Below are 22,985 nucleotides of genomic sequence, written 5' to 3'. Positions count from 1 at the left end.
GTCAAGATGTTTGCAGATTACTTTCAAATGGTGAGGGAAAATGTACGTGTTTTGGTTTATTTATTTTTTTAATTTTATTTATTTATTTGACACAGAGAGAGAGCGAGAGAGGAAACACAAGCGGGGGAGTGGGAGAGGGAGAAGCAGGCTTCCTGCTGAGCAGGGAGCCCCATGCGGGGCTCCATCTCAGGACCCTGGGATCACAACCTGAGCCGAAGGCAGACGCCTAAAGACTGAGCCGCCCAGGAGCCCCAAAAGTGTATGTGTTTTTATAAGCAGAGAGAGAAAGCAGATGAAGCAAAAGGTTAGTAAGTAAATCTGTTTTTACTATTGAAATAGTAAAATTTACCGACGAAATAGGTTTTTACTATCTGTTCAAATTTTAATTTAAAAGTTCATAAAATAAAAAATTGGGAACAAATATGTACTTTATCAGTTGAGTTATAATTTCACACATGATTTTAGTAAACAATGTCAGTTTGACAGAGGTTACTAAAATCAAATATTGACAGATCTATAAGGAAGTCCCAAAGATCTTCTATTAGCAAATTTTAAAACTTTTTCCCTAGAAATCATAAATTATGACTGCTTAACAGGATTAAAAATTACATTTTGCTTAAATGGTCAAAAATTATAGCTGTGCTTCTGAAACAGAGCATTATAATCAGTCTGAAGACATACGGGCTTTTAAAAAAATTGTTTGGCAAATCACTGGTACTATATACAATTTACAAAGGTTTTGTTTGATACTGAAGTAGATATAATCATACTGATATGTTAGAACATAATATTTTCAAAAGTCCTATTTAGCAAATAGAAGAATGTTTTAAAATTTCTTTCTCAAAATGGATCTATTTCCTAATGATGCAACCCAGAGTTTTCAGGATTGCTAAAGCAAGGTAATAAGGATAGAATGAATTCCTCTAAAACACAGGTAGTTTCCCAAAAAAACTAATTATACTTCATGAAAATGGGTAACACTTATCACCTCAAGGATGCGTCAGACTTTAATCCAATTAATCTTATAAAATGTTTGGCTTAATTATTATTTACTAAAAACAAAACTACATTCATTAAAAACCCAACTTTCATCCAAATGTGAACACCAATGAGACTAAATGACATTCTAGAAATTACAGAAAATAAAATTATTTTCGATTAACGGCACCCACATAAAATCCATCACTTGTACAGGGATATGCAAACGAACCATGTCCAACAGGAGGGGAAATGGATTACAGATATTTCCTCCAAAGGCTGGGTGTGGGACAGTGTTGCTACAGGCCCGTAGGTGGGTAAACACATAGGGAAGAAAGTTTTAGCTGGGAAACCTGCATTTAAATTCTCATCTCTATGAAATGAGAGGCAGGTAGTAGTTAATTACTGAACAGCACAGTCTTTTAAATTTGTGAGTCACATGCCTAAGGGAAGAGCTTATAAGCAGGATGAGCAACAACCAAGGCAATCAAGTAAGATTTCAAAAAGAAGCAACAACAGGTTTTGAAGACTTTCAGACAGACAATTAGAAGCACCTATCTCAATATAATGCACATAATCCAACAGCCTAACTATGGACTAACCACTTTCTGCAAAACATGTCATGTACATTTGGGGCTATGTTTGTGAGGTTAGATATGTCTGAATTGCAGAGAATAGCTCTATTATCAACAGACAAGAGAGACTGAAAGAGAAAGGAGAAAAGATAACTTGGTAATACTTCTGCAGGCACTATAGTATTTTTTAAAACATTTAAGACACAGTTCCCTGCTGGCAAGCAACATTTAATCAACTTCAGGAGTCATAATATATTAAATATATTATTAATATAAATATATATTAATAAAAACATTAATATAGTGATATAATAATAGATTTCTATAAATATATTAAAGCTTTAACAACAGTACCAAGATGACAATACAAATATTGCCATACCACCACACATGATTATCTGAGAAGTATCAAAGACTACTGCTCCACAGGTGGAGAGATCACTGGGGGCTGAATTTAAATAAGCCTTCCAAAGACTGGCAGGGTTTGACTGTATGCAAGGAGGGAGTGGTGCAGGTTAAAATGGGCATTCTATCAGGGGGACCCAGGGATGGTGCACTGTGCCTGGCCACTGTCCCACCTGAGGCCTGGATTCTAGAGTGGTGCAGCAGGATAATCCATGTGTGGCCTGCCCCAGATGATAAATACACAGCCACCCTGAAGCTCATGTCCGTAGCAGACATCGATATTCCTTTTAGTTCTCTTCCAATCAAGCATGAAGACCTCTGGATATAGAACAGCCAAGATGTCAAGATGTTTGAAATCCAACTACCATTCTTCCAGAAGGAGAGGATTAAGAGAAGAATACAGGGTTACGAGCATGGCCTCTGCAGTCAGACTGAGTACCAAGGTTAGAATCCTGGCTCCACCACTTACCTGTTATAATACTTCGACCCAAAGTTGCTTAACTTCATCCGTACCCAATCTGTAAAACAGGGAAAATAACTGCAGGTGTCTAAAAGGTGAGGATCAAAGGAGTTAACGTAGGTAGAGCACTTAGAACAGTGCCAAGTAAATACATTCTAAGTGTGACGTAGTGTTAGGCTACTGACCTGACATCTGCTTCCCAACATCTGTTTACCATAGGTCACTGAAAGTGCAAAAAATGAAACTGTGGATGAGGGGGGACTACCGTACTTTCTCTTTCCAAATCCTTGACCAACTGGGCATGATATAACAGCAGAATAAATATAAAATACTATATTAAAATATAAAATTATGGAAGGGAGGTGATAGCTAAAGGGTATGAGGTTTCACTTTGAGGGGATGAAAATGTGCTAAGTGACTGCGGTGATGGTTGCACATATTTGTGAATGTATTAAAAACCACTGAAATGTACATTTTAAATGGGTGAACTGCATGGTAAGTGTATTAATTTCACGAAGAGATTTTTATATTTCACCAATAAAAATCTACCAAGAATCGTGATGTGCATTTAGCTATATGGATGGTCTTATAACATTTTTAATGATAGCAAAACAAAATAGAAATAATTAAGTAAACTATAGTAAATTCATATTCTATAGTAATGATAGCTAACATTTATTAATTGCCAAGAATTATTTTTTATGTATTATCTCATTTATTACTTACAACAATCCTAGGTATTAGAAAAGAATGCCATCTTCATTTTCCAGATAAGGAAACTGAAACCCAGAGTAGTATTCTGCTCAAGGTCACACAGCTAGTGAGGACCTGGAGCCAGGATTCCAACCTGGGCAGTCTCAATACTGCCAGTTTGTACGGCCACTATTTATACTACAGAAGAATAAGGACTTGAAAATATACTCACAATATATTAAAATAGAAAAATAAATCAGGAATCAAAAAAACAACAGATACAGGGGCGCCTGGTGGCTCAGTCAGTTAAGCATCTGACTCTTGGTTTTGGCTCAAGTCACGATCTCAGGGTCGTGAGATGGAGCCCCACCTCGAGCTCCTTGGTCAGCACAGAGTCTGCTTGGGATTCTCTCCCTTTTCCTCTCTCTCCTCCTCTGCCCTTCACTGGGCACTCTCTTTCTCTCTCTCTCTAAAATAAATGAATAAAATAATACTGGGTATCTCTGAGAGGTGGTATTACAATGGATAATTATCTTCTTTATACTCTTCTGCATTTTCCACATTTTGTACTGCAAGGCAAATTTAAGTGAAGTTCTTAAAAAAAAAAGGTAGAAAGATAGTGACAATTCCAAATACTGAAAAAGGGACAATAAAATATGGAAGAAGCTGCTAAATTTGCTAACTGGGTCACAGACAAATTCAGTGACAATGGCAGGGCAGATGTAAAAAAAAAAAAAGCGGTGCATTCAGGTACAAACTGACATTTGAAAGGTCTGGAGGTGAAAAGAATGGCGTATGGCCTCGAGGTAATAGCAGTGTCAAGGAAAGATTTTACTGGTTTGTTTTTAATTTGAAGGGAATTTGATCAGGGTTGTAATTGAACTGGAAATTGTCAAGGATGTAAAGACAGACGAGAGGAAGGTTTCAGAAGATACTTAGCCTTAGAAAAAGGGAAACACTACTTGTGAAACAGAAGAGACAGAAGGAAAAAAACTCATAAAAAGAGATCTTTGAGATGGAGAAAAGAAAGCAAACTTTTACATTTGGCACCTTCAAACTTCTCTAGAAAATATAAAGTGAAGTTATCTTCCAAAACTGAAAGGGTGGAGACTAGGCACAGGGAGAGAGGTTTGGAGTAGTGGCACAAAATGCTGGAAAGCAACTGGATTCACTAATTTGCCAGAACTAGTAATAACGATCTAACGACCGCATGACCATAACAGAAAGCACTGCAGGAAGCTGGGAAAATCCCTTCTCTCCCGCAGTTAGTATGCATATGAAGCTGCACCACTCAAACACAAGAGAATCCATGGTATGCCTGGAGATTACTCCCCTATTAGTAATCCCTAGGATAACAACCACTGTAAGAGTCTATGAAGTTGATGTGCTATCACTTCTAGGAGACGACATGAATCATCAAAAGAAGCATCAGAATTCAAGCATAAATTTCAAATTTGACAATAACAAGGTAGTTTTCTAGGGAAAATCAAGTTGCAAAGATCTTTGCATATACTTTTTTATATACATATAAATTTTGTATAATTGAAAAGTTTTCCCTAAACAGGTAGATTATTAATGAAACATGGTATATTTAGTATAAATACCTTTCTAAAGCAGCTTTAAAAAAATAAGTAGCAATCGGGTACTCTTCACGTAAGAGTGAAACACAGGGACCCTGACTGGACGACACTGTGGGTACAGGAGGGGCTTGTTAACTAGTGGGCTTCACTGTAGTGTAACTGGGCCGTCACCTGCCTATGCACATATGGAGACCCTCAAATGTTGGGCTCTGCTGCTCTCTTCTCTGGAGTCATTCAGTTTCTTAGAAATGAGTCCTCCAGTCTCCTCTGACTGCCAGTGTTCTACAAATAGGTAAGGAAAGGGACATGGACAGAAAGTAAGGACAGAGCTCATGATCCAGCAGATAGACTTCTGCTTAATCTCATTTATAGAGTACTCTTCCTTCTTCTGTATTCTCTCCAAATCTGGGATCTCACTGGTGTAGTTTCTCTAGACAATCAAACACCCAACTTCTGCTAGGATACTAAGTCCAGGAAGGGTCTAGCACTGTTCAAGATAAATATAATGCTATAGGGGCGCCTGGGTGGCTCAGTTGGTTAAGTGACTGCCTTCGGCTCAGGTCATGATCCTGGAGTCCTGGGATCATGTCCCACATTGGGCTCCCTGCTCAGCAGGGAGTCTCCTTCTCCCCCGACCCTCCTCTCTCTCATGCTATCTCTCATTCTCTCTCTCTCAAATAAAATCTTTAAAAAATAAAAAAATAAATAAAAAATAAATAAATATGCTATAAATGCAACCACATGAATAACTTTAAATTTTCTAGTACCATCATGAAAAAAGAGAAAAGAGTTGAAATTAATTTTAATATATTTTATTTAACCCAATAGATCTAAAATGGTATTTTGATGTAATAAATAAAAAATTGTTAAGATATTTTCCATGTTTTCACACTTCCAAATCTGGTGTGTACTTTACATTTAGATTTATACCTGAGATTTAGCACCATCTCAGTTAAGACTAGCCACATGCTAAATATTCAACAGCTACATGTGGCTAGTGGCTACCATATTAGATAGTATAGTCTCAGTCATGCTAGGGTAACAAATGACTCCAAAATTTCAATGGCTCAACATAACAAAAGTTTACTTGTGTCTCATGTGAAATGTCCAACACGGGCAGGCAGGGTCTGCTTCATAGTCATCCAGGCTAACCATCTTGTTCTTGTATCAAATGAAACACACGGCTAAGTACTTCTTAAGTTAAAAAAAAAAAAAAAAAAGACCAGAGACTCTTCATGGGCCTTTCACTATGTCAACCCAGAAGCAACACGCACTTCCCCTCAAAGACCACTGGCCAGATCCGTCATGTGATACCAACCTAACTTCAAGGAAACAAAGGGATTAAATGTTCCCATATGCTTGGAATGAAAGGAGAAGTGGATGTGAAAGAGCACTAAAAAGTCATTACCACAGGCAGGCACCTGGCTATGTGGACAAGTGTGAGACAGAAGATCTAAGCCACAGATTCCAGGACATAACTGTTTCTTATACAGATTTTTAAACCAGTGTTTAGCCTGAACTCTTACTCTGTTACATAAAACTAACACCTACAATTCTGGGACACTGACAGGTGTAAAATCCAGTTTGCTTGTTAGCATGTACCTCTATAAGCTAAACAGCAAGTAAGTATTCACTGGAGAGAACAGCAGGGAAATCTGAAAGTACATATAAAACTGGGGAGGGTGCAAGAGTTGATGATCCAGAGCCTAACAGCAAATGGTTTGAAGCTGACATGGTAGCCAAACCTTTCTGAACTGGGAAAATACCCAACGAGGCCTCCCTTCCAGGACAGACCCTTGCACTAAAGAAACTGCTGGGAGTAAAAACAAAATTGAACAGAAAAAGTATAGCTGAGACAATGGAAAGAGAAGACTCAGGGAGGAGTAAGGGGCAGTGACAGAACTAGGACTGGCCACCTTCTCTAACGTAACCGAAAACAACTCTGTCAAGTTAAAAATGCTTTCCTGAATCACTATGTTTCCTTCTAACCCTCCAGGAAAACTAATTTCAAAATGACCCATGAGAAAGCTTCCAGATTCAAATCTCAAAACAAGTTATTATAAGGCTAAAAAAACATCCTTACACACAACTAAAGCAAAACCAGAAGAGCAGCAACACAAAACTGATAATAACTATAACCTACTAAAAAGCTAGAAACACTAAGTATATAAGGCATGAAAAACAACATCAGAACTGGAGAAACTCAGAATTCTAAGTAAGAACATGACTCAAAAAAGAATTTTAAAAATTTTATTTCAGATATAAAGACTAAAAACAAAGCAGCACAAGAGTAAATTAACATGACAGGTAATGTGAAAGGAGTCTAATCCTAAAAATAAATTTCAAAAAATTTAATGAAGAAATAAAAGGATTCTAGGAAAAGTGACAAAAATTTTTCTTTTATATAAAATAGTAATCACTGAAGAAAGCCCAAGAAAGGGAACTAAACACTAAAAAAAACTACACAAAAACATTAAAAACTAATTCAAGCCAATTTTCCTAAAATAAGATTTAAAACTATATGTTCAAGGCATATACAATGCATACACTTGAGGATATGGACACAAAATAACACCAAGAAATATTATAATAAAATTACAGAATTTTTAAAAGAAAAACTATTTGAGCATCTGGGCCAAAATGTCAAGTAACTTACCAGAAGAGAAAATTATATATTATCAACAGATTTTCCAAAGCAACACTTTATGCCAGAAAAAAAAGTTAAGATACTCAAGGAAATAAAATGAGAGCCAAGAATTTTACAGCTGGTAAAACTAATTTTCAACTATAAACAATACACACTATCATCATGAAAAAACTCAGAGAATAATGTTCTCATGAGTCTTTCTAGAGAAATCTACTAGAGAATAAGCTTCAAAGAGCCAATATAATTAGAGGAATATTGACATGAGGACTAGAGATGAGCATTAAGTAGTAACTTGTAGACCAAAAGATGATGAAAAGGAAGAAAATTACAGTACATAATGGCAATATGACCTGATAACTTATAGAGCATAATTATCAAGAAATGAAGAACATATGAAAAAAATGTTAACTCTTTTCAGTAATAATGGTGATGGATGTATTTGTTTTGTTATTATGAAACTGTCAAATATATAATATGATAAAATAAATGAGTAATTATGGAACATTCCATCGCCCCTATATCCTTGAAAACCATGATTCCCAATCTGTATTTTCTAGTACTATTCACTGAAAAGACCTAGAAACAAAGACCAAACAGTAGCAATGAGCATCCCAAGAGTTCAGATCATAGTTTTGAAATACTACTTCCCAATGAAAGAAACCAGACTTCATGGAAATATTTCATGTTTGAGACAGAAATTTTTAAAGATGTTCTTGGAATGTCTTGTTTTACAAGGCAATAAAGAAACTAATCAACAACTATTTGAGTGATGTCAAAAAGACTCAGGAGCCAACCTGAAGACACTCCTAATGGCCAATGATGGGGTAGTTTGAGCTTTAGCAAGTATAAGAATTGCAACAGACTGAATCCCATCGAATGTGTTTAAATCCATGGTGAAGGAGAAGAAACAAGCAGGAAGAAGGAGGGGGAGGAGGCAGAGGAGGAGAAAGAGAGAGGGAAGGGGAGAGAAGGAGAGGAGAGGGAACTTAACCGACTGAGCCATCCAGGCGCCCCAAGGCCTGCCTTTTCAAGAAAAACTATTTTAACAGAACCTAAATTATGGGGGTTCTTTCAAAGCCTAACAAGCCTAGGTTAAGGGAAATACCCAACTCTAGCCCAGGCTAACCTTCCATGTGGGGGAAAATATTTGAAACACTAATGACTGAAAATTTTTCCAAATTAATGTCAAACACCAAACCACAGATCCAGGAAGTTCAGAGAACACCAAGCAGGATAAGTGCCCAAAAAACTACACCTAAAAAGCTTTTCTTTTCTTTTTTTTTTTTCCGTTTTTAGCAGTCCCCCCACTGAGCAAGTAGCCTGATGCAGGGTCCAATCCCAGGGCCTTGGGATCACGACCCGAGCTGAAGGCAGATGCTTAACCATATGAGCCACCCAGGCACCCCGATAGCTCATTTTCAAACTACAGAAAACCAAAGATAAAGAAAGAAAAACGTCAAAGAAGACATAGGAAAAAAACCTACCCTACCTATATAGGAGCAAAGATAAGAATTATATCCAACTTCTCAGAAACCATGCAAACGAAGAGAATAGGATGAAACATTTAATTTTTTTAAAATATTTTATTTATTTATTTTAGAGTGTGTGCATGTGCACCCACAGGGGGTGGGGGCAGAAGGAGAGGGAGACAGAGTCTTAAGCAGACTCCAAGTGGAATGCAGAGCTCCACACAGGGCTCAATCTCACAACCCTGAGATCATGACCTGAGCCAAAACCAGGAGTTGTCACTTAACAAACTGCACCATCCAGGCCCCTAGAATGAAACATTTAAAATGTCAAAACAAAAAAATGACTGGGGCGCCTAGGTGGCTCAGTCAGTTAAGCATCCAACTCTTGATACCAGCTCAGGTCTTGATCTCAGGGTCCTGAGTTCAAAGCCTGCATTGGGCTCGATGCTGCGCATGGAGCCTACTTAAAACAAACCACCAACCTTGAATTCCATACCCTGTGAATTATTCCTCAAAAGTGAAGGAGAAATGGGAGCTTTTATCAGACGTACAAAAGTGAGGCAATCTGTTGTGAGTAGACCTGCCTTGCAGATAATATTAAAAAGAACTTCTCTAGAGAGAAGGGAAATGATATAGTTCCAAAACCAGAAAGCAAGAGTACTAGAGAAGGAATAAGTGAAAGTAAAATTTAAAACTTTATTTTTCTTATTCTTAATTGATCTAACAGATAACAAGTTGTTCAAAATAATAGCGACAACGCAATTATGTATGCTCACATATATGTATGCGTATATATACATGTATATGCTATATATAAATGAAAGGAATAAAAGCATGACACAAGGGCGCCTGGGTGGCTCAGTTGGTTGGGCGACTGCCTTCAGCTCGGGTCATGATCCTGGAGTCCCGGGATTGAGTCCCATGTCGGGCTCCCTGCTCGGTGGGGAGTCTGCTTCTCCCTCTGACCCTCTTCCCTCTTGTGCTGTCTCTCATTCTCTCTCTCTCAAATAAATAAATAAAATCTTTAAAAAAAAAAAAGCATGACACAAAAGACAGAAGGGAAGAATTAGGATTATATTTTGCTATTGTAAGGTACCTGCACTATCTGTGAAGCAGAACAGTATTATTTGAAATAGTCTCGGATTAACTGGAAATGTATATTAAAAACTCTATAGAAAAACCACTAATAAAAGTTAAAACGAAAAAAGTGTAACAGATACAGTAAGAAAGGAGTGAAAACGAAGTAATATAGTAAGTGCCCAAATAAAAGCACAAAAGAAAACCTAAATATGAGACCTGAAACCATAAAACTCTTAAAAGAAAACATAGGCAGTAATCTCTTGGACATTGGCCTTAGCAACATATTTATGGATATGTCTCCTCAGGGAAAGAAAACAAAAGCAAAAATAAACTATTGCAACTACACTAAAATAAAAAGCCTTTACAAAGCAGAGGAAACAATCAACAAAACAAAAAGCCATCCCTACTGAATGGGAGAAGATATTTGCAAATGATATATTGAATAAGGGGTTAAGATCCAAAATCTACAAAGCAGTTACACAAGTTAACACCAAAAAGTAAATCCAATTAAAAATGGGCAGAGGTTCTGAATAGACATTTTCCAAAGATGACATACAGATGGCCAACAGACACATAAAAAGCTCAACATCACTAATCATCATAAAAATGTAAATCAAAAGCACGAGATACCACCTCATACCAGTGAGAATGGCCACTATCAAAATCACAAGAAATAACAAGCGTTGGCAAAACATGGAAAAAAGAGAACCCTCATGCACGCCTGGTGGCAATGTATATTGGTGCAACCAGCATAGAAAACAGAATACAGGTTCCTCAAAAAATTAAAAAGAGAAATACCATATGACCTAGTAATTCCACTACTGGGTATCTACTCAAAAAAGATGAAAATACTAATTTGAAAGATATATGCACCCTTATGTTTACTGTAGCATTATTTACAATAGCCAAGGGATGGAAGCAAGCTAAGTGTCCATCAATAGAGGAATAGATGAAGAAGATGTAGTGTATATGTATATACAATGGAATTACTCAGCCATAAAAAAGAATGAGTTCTTAGACATTTTTCCAAAGAAGACATCCAAATGGCCGACAGACACATGAAAAAGTGAACATCGCTCGGCATCAGGGAAATCCAAATCAAAACCTCAATGAGATACCACCTCACACCAGTCAGAATGGCTAAAATTAACAAGTCAGGAAACGACAGATGTTGGCGGGGATGCGGAGAAAGGGGAACCCTCCTACACAGTTGGTGGGAATGCAAGCTGGTGCAACCACTCTGGAAAACAGTATGGAGGTTCCTCAAAAAGTTGAAAATAGAGCTACCATACGATCCAGCAATTGCACTACTGGGTATTTACCACAAAGATACAAATGTAGGGATCGAAGGGGTACGTGCACCCTGATGTTTATAGCAGCAATGTCCACAATAGCCAAACTGTGGAAAGAGCCACGATGGCCATCGACAGATGAATGGATAAAGAAGAGGTGGTATATATACACAATGGAATATTAGGCAGCCATCAAAAGGAATGAGATCTTGCCATTTGCAACGACGTGGATGGAACTGGAGGGTGTTATGCTGAGTGAAATAAGTCAATCAGAGAAAGACATGTATCATATGACCTCACTGATATGAGGAATTCTTAATCTCAGGAAACAAACTGAGGGTTGCTGGAGTGGTGGGGGGTGGGAGGGATGGGGTGGCTGGGTGATAGACATTGGGGAGGGTATGTGCTATGGTTAGTGCTGTGAATTGTGTAAGACTGTTGAATCACAGATCTGTACTTCTGAAACAAATAATGCAATATATGTTAAGAAAAGAAAAAGAAGAAGATAGCAGGAGGGGAAGAATGAAGGGGAGTAAGTCGGAGGGGGAGACGAACCATGAGAGACGATGGACTCTGAAAAACAAACTGAGGGTTCTAGAGGGGAGGGGGGTAGGGGGATGGGTTAGCCTGGTGATGGGTAGTAAAAAGGGCACGTTCTGTGTGGAGCACTGGGTGTTATGCACAAACAATGAATCATGGAACACTACATCAAAAACTAATGGTGTAATGTATGGTGATTAACATAACACTAAAAAATTTAAAAAAATCTCCCCAAAACAAACAAACAAAAAAACAGAAACAGACTCATAAATACAGAGAATAAACTGGTGGTTGCCAGAGGGCAGGGAGGTGGGGGGATGGGTAAAATAAGTGAAGGGGATTAAGATGTACAAACTTCCAGTTATAAAATAAATAAGACGGGTGCCTGGGTGGCTCGGTTAAGCGTCTGCCTTAGGCTCAGGTCATAATCGCAGGATCCTGGAGTCGAGTCCTGCATCAGGCTCCCTGCTCAGCAGGGAGTCTGCTTCTCCCTCTGCCCCTCCTCCTGCTTTTGCGCTTGTTCTCTCACAAAAATAAATAAGTAAATAAAATTTTTAAAATATAAAAAAGTCACATAGACTAAAAGTGCAGCACAGGGAATATAGTCAATAATATTGTAATCACGTTGTATGGTGACAGGTGGTGTTTACACTTACCATGGAGAGCAAATGAGTAATGTACAGAATTGTCAAATCAGTATGTTGTACACCTGAAACTAATAGAACACTGCATGTCAACTATACTTCAATAATAAAGATTTTTTAAAAAAAACACAAAAGAGAGAAAAAGAGACAAAAATAGGAACAAAGAACATGGGCAATGAATAGAAAGCAGTAACATGGTAAATATTAATCAAGTTACATCAATATTACTATAACATCAAGTCTAAATACACAAATTAAAAGTGTCAGAATAAATAAAAAAACAAGATCCAATTATATGTGGTCTACAAGAAAACCACTTTTTTAAAAGACTTTATTTTAGAGAGAGAGAGAGAGAGAGAGAGCATGCACATGAGCAGAGGGAGGGACAGAGAGGGAGAGAATCTAAAGCAGACCCCCCCACTGTGCGCAGAGCCCAACACAGGGCTCAATCTCATATGTGGGGCTTGATCTCTCTCTCAAGATCATGACCTGAGCCAAAACATAGAGACAAATATATAGATTAGATATAGATAGATAATTATAGATAAATATAAAGACATATGTAAATTAAAAGTAAATGGATGGAGGGATGCTGGGTGGCACAGTCAGTTGAGCAACCAACGCTTAGTTTCAGCTCAGGTCTTGATCTCAGGGTTGTGAGATCGAGTCCCACATTGGGCTCCATGCTTAGCGTGGAATCTGCTTGAATTTCTCTCTCCCTCTTCCTCTGCCCCTCCCCATTGTATACTCTCTTAAAAATAAAAAACTTTAAAAATCTTTAAAAAATCTTTAGGGGCACCTGGGTGGCTCAGTCGTTAAGTGTCTGCCTTTGACTCAGGTCATGATCCCAGGGTCCTGGGATCGAACCCCACATTGGGATCCCTGCTCAGTGGGAGGCTTGCTTCTCCTTCTTCCACCCCCCCCCCGCTTGTGTTCTCTCTCTCTCGCTGTCAAATAAATGAATAAAATTAAAATATAAATAAATAAATCATTCTTTAAAAAAAAAATCTTTAAAAAAAAAGTAAATGGATAGAAAAGATACATCATACTAACACTAATCAAAAGAAAGTGGGAGGGGCACCTGGGTGGCTCAGTCGTTAAGCATCTGCCTTCGGCTCAGGTCATGACCCCAGTGTACTAGGATTGAGCCCCACATCAGGCTCCCTGCTCAGCGGGGAGTCTGTTTCTCCCTCCCCCACTCCCCCAGCTTGTGTTCCCTCTCTCGCTGTCTCTCTCAATGTCAAATAAATAAATAAAATCTTAAAAAAAAAAAAAAAACTTAAAAAAAGAAGGCGGGAGTACAGGATGCTTTGGCTAGGGTCATGATCTGGGGGTCCTGGGATCAAGTCCAGCGTCGGGCTCCTTGCTCAGCAGGGAGCCTGCTTCTCCCTCTGCCTGCTGTTCCTCCTGCTTGTGCTCTCTCTGACAAATAAATAAATTAAATCTTAAAAAAAAAAAGTGGGAACAGCTATATTAATTTCAGACACAGACTTCAGAGCAAGGAGAGTTCAGAGATAAACAGGAGAATTACATAATGATAAAGGAATCAACTCTTCAAAAAGACACAACGCTTAACGTGTATGCACCTAATAATGATGCATCAAAATGCACGAGACAAAAACTGACAGAATTGCAAAGAAAAACAGATGAAGCTACTATTACAGCTGGAGACCTCAATACCCGTCTACCAGAAATGGATAGATACAGAAGGCAGAAAAAACAGTAAGAATATAGTTGAATTCAACAGCACAATCAATAAGCTGGATATAATTGTTATCTATCAACTACTTCATCCAACAATGGCAGAATACATATGGCTCTCAAGCTCACATGGAACATTCACCAACACAGATCACATATTCTGGGCCATAAAATATACCTTAACAAATTTAAAAGATAGAATTCATATACTGTCTCTTCTTAGACCACAGTGAAATTAAACTAGGAAAAAAAAAAAAAACCAGAGAGAAAATCCCCAAATATTTGGAGATTAAACAATGCACTTCTAAATTATAAACAGGCCAAAGAAGAAATCTCAAGAGGAATTTAGAAATAATTTGAACTAAATGAAAATGTAAATACAACTTTTCAAAATGTGTGGGATGCAGTGAAAGCAGTACTTAGAGGAAAAATGACAGCACTGAATGTATATATTAGAAAAGAAGATCTAAAATCAAAAACATAAGCTGCCACCTAAAAGAAAAACTAGAGGAAGAAAAACAAATTAAATCCAAAGTAAGCAAATGAGAAGAAAAAATAAAAATTAGAGCAGAAAACAGTAAAACTAAAGAAAGAAATCAACAGAAAAAAAAAATCAATGAAACCAAAAGCTCGTTCTTTGAAAAGATCAGTAAAATTGATAAAAAGAGAAATGACACAAATTACTAATATCAGAAGTGAGAGGGGGCAGGGTGCATGCGCTCAGGTGGTTAAGCGTCCAACTCTTGACTCTGGCTCAGGTCATGATCTCAGGGTCGTTAGATCAAGCCCTGCATCAGCCTTTGCTCTCAGTGTGGAGTCTACTTGTCCCTCTCCCTCTGTTCTCATGCGTGCGTTCTCTCTCTCTCTGATAAATAAATAAAAAATAAAGAATAATCCCAGGGAATACCATGAACCTCTCTATGCCCATAAATTAGATAACTTGGATGAAATAGACCAATTCCTTGAAAGACACAATGTTCCAAAACACACAAATGAAGAAATAGATGATTTGAATAGGCCTCTATTAGAGAAACCAAATCATAATTAATAACCCTCCAAGACAGAAAGTACCAAGTTCTGATGAGTTCTCTGGTGAATTCTAGCAAATATGAAGACATTTTACCAATTCTCTATAATCTTATCTAGAAGATAGAAGCAGAGGGAATACTTCCTAATTTAGGCTATAGGTTAGCATCAGTCTAATACAAAACCAAAAAGACATTACAAGAAATCTAGACTAATATCTCTCATAAACATATATATAAAAGTCCTGAACAGAATATTATCCAACAATGTATAAAAAGAATTACATACCACAACCACATGGGATTTATCCTAACTATGCAAGGCTGGCTCAACATTTGAAAACTCAGTTAATACAATCCATCATATCAATGGACTAAAGAAAAATCACATGATCATATCATTAGATGCAGAAAAAGTATTTGACAATATTCAACATCCATTCATGATAAAAATTCTCAGCAAACTAGGAATAGAAAGGAACTTTCTCAATTTTATAAAAAAAATCTACAGAAACCTGCATAGAGTTAAATAACATCACACTTAATGGTGAGAATCTCAAAGCTTTCCCACTAAGATCAGGAACAAGGCAACAATACCCTCTCTCACCACTCCTTTTCATACTGGAAGTCCTAACCAATGGAATAAAGCAAGAAAAAGAAATAAAAGGTATACAGACTGGAAAAGAAGAAATACAACTGTATTTGTTCACAGATGATGTGACTGTCTATATAGAAAATCCCCCCCCCAAAAAAATCAGTAACAATGACTAAAACTCCTAGAATAATAAGTGATTATAGCAAGGTGTCAGGATACAAGATTAATATACAAAAGTCAATTGCTATCCTATATATCAGCAATGAACAGTGGAATTTGAAATTAAAAACATAATTTACATTAGCATCCCTCCAAAATGAAATACTTAGGTACAAATCTATTAAATATGTAAAGGATCCAAATGAGGAAAACTACAAAACTCTGATGAAAAAAAAAAATCAAAGAACTAAATAAATGGAAAGATAATCCATATTCATGAATCAAGACTCAATATTGTCAGGATGTCAGTTCTTCCCTACTTGATCTATAGAGTCAATACAATTCCAGCCAAAAGCCCGGCAAGTTATTTTGTGGATCTTGACAAATTGATTCTAAAGTTTATATGGAGAGGCAAAAACGCCATACTAGTCAACATAATATTGTAGGAGATGAATAAAGTTGGACTGATGCTACCAAACTTCAAGATTTATAATAAAGTTACAGTAATCAAGACAGGATGGTATTTGCAAAAAGAATAGACAAACAGATCAATGAAAAAGAATACAGAGCTATGAAACAGATCACATAAATATACATTCTTTAGAAAGAATTAGATGAGTTTGTTAGTATTAATAACCAAATGTTTTTCATATACAAACCTTATCAAATGTAATAAATGTGGGTTTTCCACTAGCAGACTGACTTCTAATTAAGTCATCAGTGGATTAATTTGGCAACTTTTATATTACTTTATATGATTAATCCCCTCTATTTGTGTATCACTCACTGTGCTATATTCTTCCTCCTAATCTAAACAATTTGTTCATTCAGATGCTAAGTCACTCAGATACAAGAATCATCACCTTCACAACCCTTGGATGCATTAAGAGCTGCCTTCATTTCTTATGCTAAGCATGCTTTGAAAACTCATCCATTCTAACACCTTCCATTAGATTTGTAAAGCTATTAGAGTTAGGTTTTTAGTATTTAACTAATGGATAATTTGGTTTTGGAATCCTATAGGAAAAAGGCTGGTTTTTTACTCACTACTGGTTCTTCTACCATAATTATTACATTTTTGCCAATTCTTTCCCCCCACCCTCTTCTGGTCATTTCTCTAGTCCTGCAAAATCTTACCCATCTGGCTTTACAGAGTCAGCTGTAAAATTAATTCAAAGAATCAAACAGATTCTCCACTCTAAAATACCCTTTTTAAATCAAACTTATGTCTCCTCACTGAAAATTAGTCAACTCTGTCCATTCCTGTTCCACCAGTGGAAAAAAAAAAAAAAGAATGCTGAGGAAAGTTATAAATTTCTGTGGACAATGCCACCAATTGATAGAAGGGTTCTAAGAAACACTTGGCAAAACTCCAGAAACCACAATGTACTTCACCCACTCATAAGGAAATGCACATTTTGTTTTCTTCACCCTCACAATTTGGAATTTAGAAAAATGTAGTGATACAATCCTTAAAGAAATGTCAATATTTCTGCAGCCCAATTCTAACAAAATAAAATGTAAATGACAGGTGAGAAATAATTATTTCTGTATTAAGCCACATAATATGACCTTTTTTTGTCTGTTTCACTGGTGTAATACCAGTAAAACCACTTACACTTATGCCTGTTCAACTGACATGCAAATGAATTTGTGAATGAGCACAATCAAGAATCAAGTATCTTAACGTTAATGAATATTACGCATAATGAATAATATTCTTTAAAAAATTATAGATCAGTATCTTGATAGGGGTGTGGGTTACAACAATGCATACATTTTTCAAAACTGACGACTGTACAGATAAAACTTGTGCATTTCACTTTATATATATGTTGCCATATACATACATCATACATCAATTCTTAAAACTTAATAAGTTAGAATATGGAATGAGGAAAAGAAAAAAAAATCCTGTGGGGCTGGATTAGAATTGGAGATTATTTGTATAAACTAAAATTATTTTTTAATAATTTAAAAATGTATTTCCTAAATATGTTCACTGAAAGGGACTAGAAGCAATGACACCCAGTACCAATAAAAACACCTAATGCCCAGATCTTGGTTTCTATATATTCTTTCCAGTTAACACTAGGGGTGAGTTAACTGGAGATGACCATTTTCTCCCTGTCTCTTTACATGGCTGTGTCCTAACTTCCCCCTTTTTTTTTTTTTTAAGATATATCTATTTGAGAGAGAGAGAGCAGGGGGAGGGGCAGCGGTAGAGGGAGAGGGAAAGAATCCTCAGGCAGACTACCTGCTGAGGGTGCAGAGCCCAACAAGGGGCTCAATCCCAAGACCCTGAGATCATGACTTGAGCCGAAATCAAGAGTTGGACACTTAAATGACTGAGCCACCCAGGTGCCCCTCAATTTCCCTTTTCATAAGGACACCAATCACACTGGATTAGGGCCCACTCTAATAGCATCATTTTAATTTGATGACCTCTGCAAAGACAGTATCTCCAAATAAGGGCACATTCTGAGGCACTAGCAATATTTTATGAGGGAATAAATGGAATTTTATGGAGAAACTTTATGAGAAACAAGAAATTTGCATGGTCTTCAAGTATCTCCCCATAGATAAACATAAACATTAGTTATAATGGGGAAAACAGTAACTATACCAATGGAGAAAATGGACATCTTGACCAGGCAATCAAAATTCGCATTACCAATGTAGGACAAGCATATTATGCCTCTAAATATGATACCCTGAGAAAGGACACATCATCAATGGAGAATTCGGGCCAGGGATGCATCACCTAAATCCAATAATGAAAAAACGTCAGATAACTCCAAATGGTGGAATATGGCATAAAATAACTGGCTTATATTCTTCAAAAATGTTAATGTCATACAAAATAAAAGATAACTACGGACCTGCTCCAAATTAAAGAGACATGAGAACTAAATACAATATGTGATCCCACATTCAATCTTCTACTATAGTAGAAGGAAAAAAATCTAATAAGAACTTACTTGAGACAACTAATGACACAGGAATAGAGATGTAGATTAAAGTAGTGTATCAGTGTTAAATTTCCTGAATTTGATAACGTAAGCATGATTACATATGAGAATATCCTTGTTTCTGGAAAACAGAAACTGCAGCAGAAAGGGTCAAAGGCCATCATATATACAACTGTTACTCTCCCAAACAGTTCATGAAAAATTGTGTGTGTGTGTGTGTGTGTGTGTGTGTGTGTGTGTGTGTATGGGAAGGTGAAGGAATGAGGGAGAGAATGACACAAATGTGGAAAAATATAAAAAACTGACAAATCTAGATAAGAATATGTAGGAATTCATTATGCAATTCTTACATCTTTTCTAAGTATGAATTTCAAAAATGAATTAAGTTCATGTGTTGTAGTCCTAAGCCCCAGTACCTCAGAATGTGACCTTATTTGGAGAGTGTCTTTGCAGAGGTCATCAAATTAAAATGATGTCACTAGAGTGGGCCCTACTCCAATGTGACTGGTATCCCTATAAAAAGAGGAAATTTGACACAGACATGTCCAAAGGAGACAGGGAGAAAACAGCCATCTACAACCCCAGGAATGCTTGAGGCTACAAGAAGTTAAGGAAAGAGGTCTGGAACAAAGCCTTCCCCAGTGCCTTCAGAGAAAGCATGGCCCAGGCAACAACGTGATTTTGGATGTGAGCCTCCAGAACCAGGAGGAAATAATTTTCTGCTATTCTAAGCAGAAACAAACAAACAAACAAACAAAAGAATTAGAACAGCAATAAAACCACCATTAGAATATTATGCTAAAATACTTTTCACAGATTTCTGAGATGTTTTCACCATCAACATCAAATGTTTAAAAAAACACAAATACTTGTATTCACTGTGTTTACCAAAGATTGAAGATATCATCAAACACCAACACTGTACTCTAAAACTGTGATATAAAAAAATTAACCAAACTCAATGCACTATCCCTAAAATACGTGCTTTTAATATAAACTAAATCCCAAATTGACAATATATTAAAACTGATTTAGCAAAGTTATCATTAAAGATCACATTATATATATTTTAAATCCCCCATTAGGATCAATAGACAAAGTGTTAAAACTAAAAAAAAAAAAAAAAAGTTAAAGGTTGAATGGTTTAAGTATACAACAATTAATTAGCTGTTTGTATATTAATAGAACAGTTTACAAAATATAATGGAAAAATAATCTCACAATGGCACTTAAAAATATACTTCAAAACTTTACTGAAAGTCAAAAAAAAAGATTAATAAAAGAAGGTATGCCATTTTATGTTAGAAAACTATACACTGTAAAAATGTCAGTTCTCTCCAAATCAAGGTATGCCATTTTATGAGTTAGAAAACTATACACTGTAAAAATGTCAGTTTTCTCCAAATCAATCAATAAATGTTACCAGGCTTTTGAAAGGAATCAGAAAAAAGGACTCTAAAAACATGTGGAAAAATAACCTTTGGAATATCCCACACTTTTGGAAAAAAAGGATTTACCTCACCAAGTATTAAAAAATAGTGAAAGCTACATCAATATAAACAGTGTGATTCTACTATCAAGAGACAGATTATACGGAGACCAAGAGTAGATCCAGAAATAACAGAATATAATAAAAGTGGCATCTCAAATCAGTAAAACATGTTGAGAGAACTTGCTAACCATTTGGGAAAAAACTTAAGTTGGATCCTTACCTATGTAACAAAATTAATTCCAGATAAATAAAAGGTTAAAATGTAAAATAATATTGCAATGCAGAAGGAATTTCTAAGTTTGACATCAAAACTAGAAACCATAAAGGAAAGGCTGATGTAAATTGTTATTGGAGATAACACTGAATACAATTTTTTCTGTTTTATGTAGCAATCTTAATAAGCCTACATTATTACAATCCCGGTATGCTTTTAGAGTTGTGGCTAGGGCAGTAAGATCACAGTATTATCTTCTACCCATTTGACTTCACTTTAAAGAGAACAATTTTCCACTCTGATTTGACAACTGGCTTTTCCTGTAATGGTTAGGAGGTTATTGAATAATAAAAAGTACTTACCTCCTTTTTTCACATTTCTGTGATTGCTATCTTTAGTTGGAATGAAAAATTATCTAATTCCTATAAGCTGGTACTGAGTTATTAAAATAGAGATCAATTTTTTAAAATTAATATTCTAGGTAAACAAATAATACCTACCTACAAAAATTGTTTTTCTCCCTGAATCTAGTACCCCTGGATCTGAGTGCTACTTGCACCCTGACTGGTTAAATCACCTATGTTATAAGCAAATGTTTGCTCTGCAGAAAGAAAACAAGCACTACTTATTTAAATGGGATATCTCTTGTCAAATCCCTAGGTTCTTCTCCCTGTCCTTCACACCACAGTCATTCAAGTGTTTGTATCTGCAGTAGTATTCCTAGTATGTCAAGAAGTATTCCTAATGTCGTTCAGACTTTTTAACATCATTATTTTTACTTTCCAAATCCTCTTTTGTCCTTTCATAAATTAGCCCCAAAGGCAGCATTATAAGATATAAAACCTGTTATAATAATGAATTTACACAGGGCTTAAGGGCTTAAACCAGCAAGAGTCCACCCTCAGCGCCAATTTAGCACGTTCCTCAGCCACCACTATGGGACTTAGGTCAAAAGCTGTGGAAGGCAGTAGAGTCCTATCACAGCAGGTAGGACTTCCATTCAGAGGAGTACTGAGACGTTGAAGATGAGGGCAGAAAACCCCGCAGCACAAAGTCCATCAAGGACACTGACAAGAATGGGTTTTCAGACATGAATGGTGGTGGGCAGTTAGAACAGTGATTGGAGTGAGTTAAGGGAAAGCGAGGGAGAGGAGATACTGCAAGTAGACAGCTAACTCTTTGAAGCAGGTGGCTACGCAGTGAGAGTGAAAGATGACTTTGTTACCTAAGTCTCTACTTCAGATTGTTCGCTGATGGGGAATAAACCAATGAGGAGGCAAGGACTAAAGAACAGAGAGGAGAAACAGTGAAAATTCTCCTAGATACCACAAACAAATAGAGCTAATGTGGCGATATTTATCTCTGTGCTTATATCGACCTCAACAAAAACAATTTGGCATTTTTGAACAAGCTGCCCTATAAATTTCCTTGTCATACTGGGGAGGTGGGGAGAGGGCGAGGAAAAGCTTAGGCAGGCTCCATGCCCAGCGCAGAGCCTGATGCAGGGCTCAATCAGAATCAAGAGTCAGATGCTTAACCAACTAAGCCACCCAGGTGCCCCTCTTGGTCATATTTTTAATTCTTAAGCAACAATATATTCATACAGACTTGTTTATGAATTACTGGTGTTCAAAACATTAATTTCTTTGTTCTCTACACACTCTTAAGTAACTTCAACATATGTAAGGGATTTTACGTCCAGGAAATTTCTCTTCGTATATATGCATGACTTTTTTCTCACAGCAGCATCACTAACTTTATTTAATTCTCATTTTTTATTTTTTAATTTTTTTTAAGATTTTATTCATTTATTTGACAAGAGAGAGACACAGCGTGAGAGAGGGAACACAAGCAGGGGGAGTGGGAGAAGGAGAAGCAGGCCTCCCGCTGAGCCGGGAGCCTGATGCAGGACTCGATCCCAGGACCCTGGGATCATGACCTGAACCGAAGGCAGATGCTTAACCAACTGAACCACCCAGGTGCCCCCCTCATTCTCATTTTTAAAAAATTCCTGCTGATGTTCGAGCTCGTTTGTAGTAAAGTTTTTCATTACACATCTTTTTCACATACTGTGTTAATCATAGTTCTTACTATAAATTAAGTCCTAAACCGTGGTCTTTTGACAGACACATGTAAAAATGTTCTTTATTTTCACAAAGAATTATACATTTTTTCCTAAAACACAAGCAGCTCTATCTTAGGTTTCTCCCTTTTGACAGAGATATCAGCAGTCAGTTTAGTACTGGGGAGACATCAGGGAGTGCCAGAGATCAGAGCACCCTCTACTTAGCTCGCCCGACTGCTGTTAACTGCGGAACAAAGGATCTGTGCCACCTATCATCCAGTTTTTCAAGATGAGTAAAAAATCTGGATTTTCTTTTTGTATAATCTCCCAATTTTTAATTGTTTGCAACTAATTAGAAAAATACAGTATAAACCAAAAATAAAATGCCTGCAGGCCAAA

General features: G+C 36.7%; 1 protein-coding gene across 8 annotated transcripts in view; it reads right to left on the bottom strand.

Moving 5' to 3' along the window:
* Positions 1 to 22,985, bottom strand: part of BMPR1A (bone morphogenetic protein receptor type 1A) — a 135,900-nt gene that overhangs the window by 67,149 nt on the left and 45,766 nt on the right. For 3 of the 8 annotated variants that reach the window (XM_027586675.2, XM_027586667.1, XM_027586710.1), the window contains one exon: positions 2,428 to 2,476. The exons of 3 other annotated variants lie outside the window; for them this stretch is intronic. The gene's annotated coding sequence lies outside the window, so the exon portion shown is untranslated. Of the gene's footprint in view, positions 1 to 2,131; positions 2,238 to 2,427; positions 2,477 to 2,603; positions 2,642 to 22,985 lie in introns of those variants that run through there. 2 more of the 8 variants (XM_027586685.1, XM_027586703.1) reach the window with 2 other exon arrangements.

Source organism: Zalophus californianus, chromosome 15 (assembly GCF_009762305.2).
Source record: "Zalophus californianus isolate mZalCal1 chromosome 15, mZalCal1.pri.v2, whole genome shotgun sequence".
Taxonomy (NCBI): domain Eukaryota; kingdom Metazoa; phylum Chordata; class Mammalia; order Carnivora; family Otariidae; genus Zalophus; species Zalophus californianus.
This window is presented reverse-complemented; position numbering and strand designations above follow the sequence as displayed.